Consider the following 9,180-nt stretch of genomic DNA (forward strand, 5'->3'; position numbering starts at 1 on the left):
CCAGCGATCTCCACGTCCTCTGATCGGCTTATTATCCTTATCATTCGTAAGTTCCCTTATTTTTCTGTCAATATGTCGAATCAACTTCCACTACCGCCAGAGCGAACGTGTGTGACTCATCTGAGTATGAGTTTACGGTGGTGTGCTCCGATCTCCCCCTAGCTCCTCTGCCACCTTTATAAAACATGTTTTAGCACTCCCCCTTAAAAACTCCAAAAAATAAAAAGCCACTCACCCGGATGCTGAGACTTCCCGGGTTCCAAAAAAAGGGTAAGGGCAAGGCCCAGGCTCCCAGCCAATCCCAGCCTGAGACCTCGAGTGCCCCATGGTTCTCTATCATATCAAGTTCTCTACGTCCGGGGGCCGACGAGGACCTCTGAGTCCCCGGGTCTATCCTTTCCTCTTATTTCATCCTTATCTATGGGCCTTCGGATAGGGCTGATCGATCCCCGGATGGTTTTTAAACATTCTTGCGGGATCAGGTCTGCAGTGGCCTTCAATTTCACATTCCCCCTTTCTACATCGAGGTTGCCCATTTTTTGGGGTCCCTATAAACCAAATTTACCTTAACTCTTACCAGATAATGGCCTTCAACATGCACAACCGCCCAATTAATCCCCTGATTCTTCATTACTTCTTTTCGTGCCGATTTGGAGATATTTTCTTCTCTTTGTCTGCCCGCCTGAATAATCGATTTCTTGATGACATCCTTTCCTTTCTAAAGAGATGGGAAGGACGCTACTTCTTCATTCAACTATCTTTCTCCTAAATGCGTTGTTGGCTATCTCCCTATGCTACATGTCAAACCCGAGCTTCCTAATAACTATAAGACTCAGGAGCCCTATCTCCTGAGTCAGGAGCTTGTGGAAGAGCAGAAATTTTCCTCTTCTCTACTTATCTCTACGGATAATTTAGAGCAGAAATTTTCCTCTTCTCTGCTTGTGGAAGAGCAGAAATTTCCCTCTTCTTTGCTTTCCTCTTCTCAGGATCTTGTAGCATTTGAGGCTACTTTTCGAGCACATAAGCACAAACTATTTTATTGTTTATTTGATCTTCAACTAGATCAGTTGTGCTGAGTTCCGTCAAAGAACTGTGAGATATTTTGTTAACTAAGAGTTTCAGTTTTGGCAGTGTTAAGACCAAACTGAAGTGGGTCTGTACAAGTTTTGTATCGATCAAAGTCTTTTAGTGCATATCATATCCTTGTGATAGAAGGGGTGACGTAAGAGTAATTAAAATTTTCGAACATCCATAAATCTTTGTGTGTTCTTACTTCAGTTACTTATTCTATCTTTCAGTCAGTTTATTTCCGCAACTATTATCAGTTAAACTGATTGTCATTGAAAATGACAAGATTCCTAGTTTCAGTTGGTCACAAAACTGACACTTCATTCGAAAAGATTATAAAATCGTGAGTGTTTATTCAACCCCTCCTTCTAAACACATCTCAACTAATCAACCGATCCTAACAAGTGGTATCAGAGCAGCTGAATCTTGTCTCAGAATACTCTTATTCACAAAACTGATCAACATGTCTTCATTCAACAAAATACCGATGTTTTCTAGAGAAGATTTTGACGACTGGAAAATCAGAATGCAAGCTCATTTAACTGCACAAGATGATTACATATGGTATGTCATTACTAAAGATCCCATGAAGATCCTAAAAGCAAATACAACAGTTGCCATTGCTGATGGGGAACCTCATCGCATAGAAAAGCCAAGAGAGGAATGGACAATTGAGGATATGAGGAAAACCAACCCGGATAATGTGGCTAAGGATATCTTATACAAAACGCTAGATAAAGTCACTTTCAGTAAAATCAAGATGTGCAAAACTGGCAAAGAGATATGAGAGAAACTGATCCAGCTGTGTGTAGGAAATGAGCAAACAAAAAAGAACAAGCTATCAGTTGATGTTCATAAATTTGATAATATCAAGATAAAGGCTGGAGAATCCATGCACGAATATGATGAGAGGATCAGTGGTATCATCAATGAGCTGAATGCACTTGGAAAAGTGTATTCGAACAAAGAAGTGGCAATGAAGGTGGTCAGAGGTCTTCCCAAATAATGGGATGTCAAGACCATGGCAATGAGAGAGTCAAAGGATCTTAACAAGGTCGAACTTCATGACTTGTTTTTTTATCTAAAGACTTACGAGTTTGAACTACAAACCATAGAAGGAGAACATTCTACACCAGCTACCACAACTGCTTTAACTGCTGTAAGACTGGAACCAACAGGTTCAGTTGACAAATCTGCTGATCAATTGAGCAATGATGCTATGTCATTGTTTGTCAAGAAATTTGGAAGTTTTATGAGAAGGAATCAAGGACTCTTCCAGAAGCAATATCAGAAAAATCAGTCCAAAGAAGAATCTTATGTTTGTTACAACTGTGGAAAATTTGGTCATTTCATAGCAGATTATCCTAAGCCAAAGAAGGACAGTCGAGGATCAACTGAAAGGGACAGAAGACCTATGAGCACAGAAGAAGGACCAAGGATGACAAAAATCATACAAAAAGAAACATGAAGTGCTTTTGGCTGAAGAAAGCAAATCTAAGTGGACAGAAACTGACAGTGACGAGTCAGAACCAGAAAACCCAAGCAGTTCAAGTGAAGATGAAGAGGAAGTCAAGTGCTTAATGGCAGATAATACTGAACTGGAGTCAGCAAGTGAATAGGTATTTGACTTCAGCTCTAGTGATTTCACTCGTGAGGAACTCATTACCCCGTTGCATGACATGATAATTGAGTATCACAAACTTGCTCGATCATTTGAGAAGGTTAGAACTAATCAAACTGATCACAACGACAACAAAGCCGAAACTGATGAGTCAGTTGAACTGTTGAGTCTAAAAAGGGAGATTTCACAACAAAAAGCTGAAATTATTGAAACTCAAGCTTTGATATGTCAGTTAAAAACAGAAATTTCAAAACATACTGAACTGATTCAAGCTTAGAACAAGTCTTCAGTTGCATTGACTGAAATGCAGAATTCACAAAAATCAGTTGCTGATAAAACTGGTTTAAACTTTAACAGTCATGATGAAAATTCTGCAAGTGATACAAAGCCAAGATTGAATGAAAACAAAGGAAAGTACATTACCTTTGAAAAATCAACCATGGTAAATGAATTCTCAGAACTTAGTAAACCAGCTGTTCGATTGACTAAAATAAAAACAAATGCAAACGGCATGGAATTGGATATAGCTCTCCGAGTTCAACTGAATCAAGAAACTGGTCACATAAACGATTCAGTTACAAAAATCGGTACTCAAGGAATGGCTATCACAATTACTACAATTGTAAGACAATTCAGAAACAATATCAAAAGAATAGTCAGTTGAAAAAGAATACAAATCATACTGTTTCATCCTCACATCACACACATATTCCAAGAATTCGAGAAAAACCATTCGGAGCACAATAACTGGGAAGTCAGTTAGACTGGTCCAAGTCTGGGCTCCTAAAGGACTAATCAGTTTAGGACCCAAATGAATATGGGTACCAAAATTATATAGTGTATGTGATTGTAGGTAACAGGAACAAGCAAAGAATCAACTTGGTATCCAGACATTGGCTGTTCGCGACATATGATAGGAGATGCAAATTTGCTATCTCAAATGATCAAATATACTGGAACAAACATTAATTTTGGAGGCAACTCCAACGGTAAAACTGTGGGTAAGGATAAGCTTGTCCATGGTAACTTTACAATTAAAGATGTTTTGCTAGTTGAGAATTTGTAGTAATTTTTAAGCATCAGTCAGTTATGCGATAATAATTCTCAGTTCAGTTTGATAGACACACTTGTTCAGTTATAGACTCAACTGATGAGGTCATACTAACTGGAAATCGTTGTGGAAACACTCACAAAGTCAGTTGGACTGAACAACCTTATGCACCAGTTTGTTTTATTAATTGCAAATCCTCTAAAAACTGGTTGTGGCATAAGAGGTTGAACCACTTAAACTTTAAATCTATTGCCTATCTGAGTAACCATTATCTTGTAACTGGTTTGCCCAAAATAGACTTTCAAAAGATAAAGTTTGTTCAGCATCAGTTTGGTAAACAAGTAAGACCTTCATTCAAAAACAGCGGTTGTAAATCATCTTCCCGATGCTTAGAACTGTTACATATGGATCTTTTTGGTCCAATACCAGTCATGAGTTTAGGGAGAATGAAATACACTTTAGTAGTTGTGGATGATTTTTCAAGATTTACTTGGGTTGTTTTTCTCAAATCCAAAGACCAAACTACTGCACAACTGATTAAGCTCTTCAAAGGACTGTTAAATGAAAAATCTTGGGATTGATCGAATAAGGTCTAACAGAGGGACTGAATTCATCAATCAAAATCTTTCAACTTTTTTAGAAAATACTGGAATCAAGCATGAGCTCTCAGCAGCTAGAACACCTCAGTAAAATGGTGTAGTTGAAAGAAGAAATCGGACCCTTAAAGAAGCTGCTAGAATAATGCTTGTTGATTCTGATATTTCTCAAAGGTTTTGGGCTGAAGCAATAAACATTGCATGTTACACTCAGAACAAATCAATGATTAATAAGAATCATGTGAAAACAATATATGAGATCTGGCATGGAAGAAAAAGTTTGGTTTATTATTTCAAAATATTTGGCTGCAGATGTTTTAACTTGATAATGATAAAAAATTATTTAAAAGCCTTTAATGCTAAATCTGTAGATGGAATATTTGTTGGATATTCTTCAGTTAGTGTTAACTGATAAGCTAACTGATCTCGTTGAGGTAGTTGATCGTTTTATTGAGATCATTTTGGAGGATGATAGTGAAGAAGAAAATGATATCAATAGAAATATCCTTCAAACACTTGAACCAGAAATACTATATCAATCAGTTGAATATGAACCAACTCCTATTAATCAGTTGGTGGAGCAAACAGATGATATTCAGTTACCAACTGATACAGCTTCAACTGAACTCAAAACATTCAGTTGCCAACAGAAGCAGTTGCTGATATGGAAGCAGCAAATACTGAGCTCAGATGGAAGAAATCACATTCTCCAGAATTGGTGATAGTAATCCATCTGACCCGGTAAGAACAAGAAATCAAATGCTTAATTTATTCATTCATTCTGCTTTTGTCTCACAACTGGAACCAAAGAAAACTGACGAAGCTCTTGTTGATCCTAACTGGATAAATGCAATGCAAGAAGAGTTAAATCAGTTTACCCATAATAATGTCTGGAACTTAGTTCCAAGACCAGTTTGTAAAACAATTATAGGTACAAAATGGGTAATCAGAAATAAACTGAACGAAGATGGTTCAATTGCACGCAACAAAGCAAGACTTGTAGCACAAGGATATAGGCAGGAAGAAGGAATTGACTATGATGAAACGTATGTACCAGTTAAAAGATTGAAAGCAATCAGAATGTTCCTTGCCTATGTATCATTCAAGAGCTTTAAAGTCTACCAAATGGAGTAAAAAGTGCATTTCTGAATGGTCAGTTGCAAGAAGAAGTTTATGTTGAACAACCATCAGGTTTTATCAATCACTATTTTCCTGATCATGTCTATCATTTGAACAAAGCTTTATATGGTCTTAAACAAGTTCCAAGAGCTTGGTATGAGACACTTTTAAAATTTTAACTGATCATTATTTTATTGTTGGATCTGTTGACAAAAAATTGTTCAAATTTTCTAAGAATGATCACATTTTACTTGTCCAAATATATGTTGATGATATTATATTTGGGTCAACTAACTCCAAATTATGTGAGAAATTTGTCAAGTTAATGCAGCACAAATTTGAAACGAGTATGATGGGTGAACTGACATTCTTTCTCGGACTACAAGTGAAACAACTGGACATTGGTATTTTTTTCAGTCAGACCAAATACACGAAGGAATTGCTCAAGAAATTTGGCATGGAAAGATGTTCAGCTGCAAGCACTCCCATGAGTTCATCAGTCAAACTGGCAATGATCAAGAAATAATATCAGTTGAGATGACACTCTACAGAGGTTTAATAGGTTTATTATTTTACCTAACTGCTAGCCGCACTGATATTGTATTTGCTGTTTTCATGTGTGCTATATTTCAAGCAAATCCTAAGCAATCGTATTTTTCAGTTGCCAAAAGAATTTTAAAATATTTAAAAGGCACTCAAAATGTGGGATTATGGTACTCTAAAGACTCTTCTTTCAATTTAGTTGGATATTCAGATGCAGCTTATGCAGGATGTAAGCTAGATCGTAAAAGCAACAGTAGATCTTGTCAGTTTCTAGGAGACAGACTGATCTCATGGTTTAGCAAGAAGCAAACATTCATAGCTACTTCCACAACTGAAGCAGAATACCTTGCTGCTGGAAGCTGATGTGCCCAATTGCTCTGGATTCAGCAACAACTGAAAGATTATGGAGTTGATGCTAAAGAATCTCCCATATTTTGTGACAATACGAGCACGATTTCAATAACTTGAAATCCAGTTCTTCACTCAAGGACCAAGAATATTGATGTCAGGCATCACTTCATCAGAGATCATGCTCTGAAGAAAGCTAGCAGACTAGAATATGTATCAACTGAACAACAAGCTACTAACATCTTCACTAAACCATTGCCAGAGACTAAGTTTTCTCACTTTCGCAATATACTTGGTTTAATTGATTTAACTTAATTATCTCAGTTTTATTGCTGCTTTGTCAATTGCTGTTCATCCAATTTGTCATTTATTATTATTTTAAATGCTTGTCAACTGATGTCAGTTGGACATTTATCAGCTAATATTTTCAGTTCGATTAACTGTTTATCAATTGATGTCACTACAAAAAAACATGTGTTTTAGAACCGGTTTGTGGGACTATCTGAAGCGGTTATTCCCCGCTTCGAATTTATTCGAAGCGGTTTATGTACCGACTCCATTTCTTCCGCTCTTAGCGTCTATTGCACCGTAACCACAGCCGGTGGTGAAGCAATAACAACCGATCCTAACGACTTTTATTGCAGCGGTTTATAACCGCTCCTGTAAGAGGCAACACAAGCGGTGGTGTATAACCGCTGGTGCTGAAGTTCGTGTGAAGCGGTACAACACCGCTCTAAAAAGTGGCAACACAAGTGGCTAGTAATCGTTTGTGGTCCATTTATTCTACAAGTAGCAACACAAGCGGTTTTGCACCGCTTGTGTTGCATATTGTTTTTGTAGCGGTTGGGAACCGAATGAAAAAACCCGCTCTGGTTACTTTGCTCTCGAGGCGATATAGGAGCGGTTAAGTAACGCTTGTAAATGCAATATATTTTTATTTGTAAGAGCGGTTGCAAACCAATTCATAAGTATTTAAAAAAAACAATTCCAAATTATTATATTCATTTCCTTCTGCACAAGAAAATGGAAAAAAAACATGATACATATAAATTAAATAATTCGAAATCAACAAAAACATTTCTCATTTACTGGGAAATGGATGCACATCACTAATCAACTGTCCACTACAAATTTGGAACAGTTTTACCACGAGTTGTTCCAAGCCCACCACCAAACTCTTCACCAGTTGCATGATAAACACATGTATTGTTAAGTGTCAGATTACAGGGGAGAAAAACAATTTCAATACTCCAAAAAGAGAAATGTGGTCCTGTCATGAATACAGTATTTATGTAGCAAATACGAATATGCAGTTAAATTTAGAGACTTGAAAGATAAAACAGAACAACTAGAAAGAAGTGATCATAAAATAAAGAGAAACAAACCAAATTACTAAAGAAAAAAAAAATACTGAAACGTTAAGTGGTTGAATAATCACATTCTTTATTGATAATAAAAAAATATATACTGAATAAAAGCATAACCCCTGGCATTACGTTGTCTCTTTATCTGGAATCAAGCTTATCTGAAACTCAAACATACAAGGTCATGGAGTTATAATTAAAGAATATTGAAATAATAATTAAAACAGAGGCCAATTTTACCAGAAGACATGTAAACTAACCCCCCCTTATTCTTCATCAGATTCATGGATCACAATATGCATGCCATCAACGATTGAGCCATCTACATCATTTCTTGTTAACTCAATGTCTATAGTGTTTACGTCATCCAACAAAAATTCGACATCTGAAAAATTGTTAGGAATGAATTGAATTGTATCAATATCATCTTCATTGCCCATGTTGTATGTGTCTCTTGGTGTGTAGCGAATAACAGAATGCCAATCTTCTTCTTTTGGATCACGAACATAATAAATCATTTGAGCTTGTGAAGCCAAAATAAAAGGTTCATGCTCTTCTCGTTCTCCTGTATGTATCAAACGCGAAAAATTCAGCATCGTAAATCCTAAAGGATCAATTTTCATTCCAACAGTAGTATTAACCCAATCGCATCGGAACAAAACTATTCGTCCATGACCACTGTAATCAAGTGAGATAACATCAGTTAACCGTCCATAATAGGTTCACTCATTATCGTCATTATCATGCATCGACGGCACCATGACTCCACTATTCTGGATTTTTTATTTCTTTCGGATTCTACTGTGCGAAATGCAAAACCATTCACATTGAACCCATGATAACTAAATGCTACAGGATTTGGACCACGTGCAAGTGCCCTTAGAGTGAAGTCATCAATTCGTTCATTTGCCCGATCAACCTATAATACATACACAAACACAATTTTGATATTAATATTTTTAAAATAATAATCAGCCTATTTACCAATAAATCAATTGATATCTTACTTACTCTTTTAGCAAACCATTCTGGAAATTGCATTCGAACCATATAATCCAACTGAAAGTTAGTTGGACGATGACCATATCTATGCTTTCTCTTCAATTCGTCTCTTAAGTCTCTATTCCACCACAACATTGATGATTAGAAACTTGTAGTACTGACAAAACAATAAAATTGAATTTAAATTTCCAAAATAATACTTACTCACGATATGATTGTAGAGCTGTGCAATTAGAAAGGATATATCTGTGAGCTTGGCTCAGAAGTTTTGCTGTCCAAAGTAACTATTTGACGCTTTTTTGTAGCTACTCCTATTTGTGGAAACAATGGTAGTAAAGGATACTCATTATCGGGGGTCTCCTGGTGTCTTGCGTCTTTATTGCCAAACGAGTCCGTACACTCTAAATAACGAGAACAAAACACAACACATTCATCTGCTAAGTATGCCTCTGCAATATTGGCCTCGGG

Source organism: Primulina eburnea, chromosome 6 (assembly GCF_022965805.1).
Source record: "Primulina eburnea isolate SZY01 chromosome 6, ASM2296580v1, whole genome shotgun sequence".
Taxonomy (NCBI): Eukaryota; Viridiplantae; Streptophyta; class Magnoliopsida; order Lamiales; family Gesneriaceae; genus Primulina; species Primulina eburnea.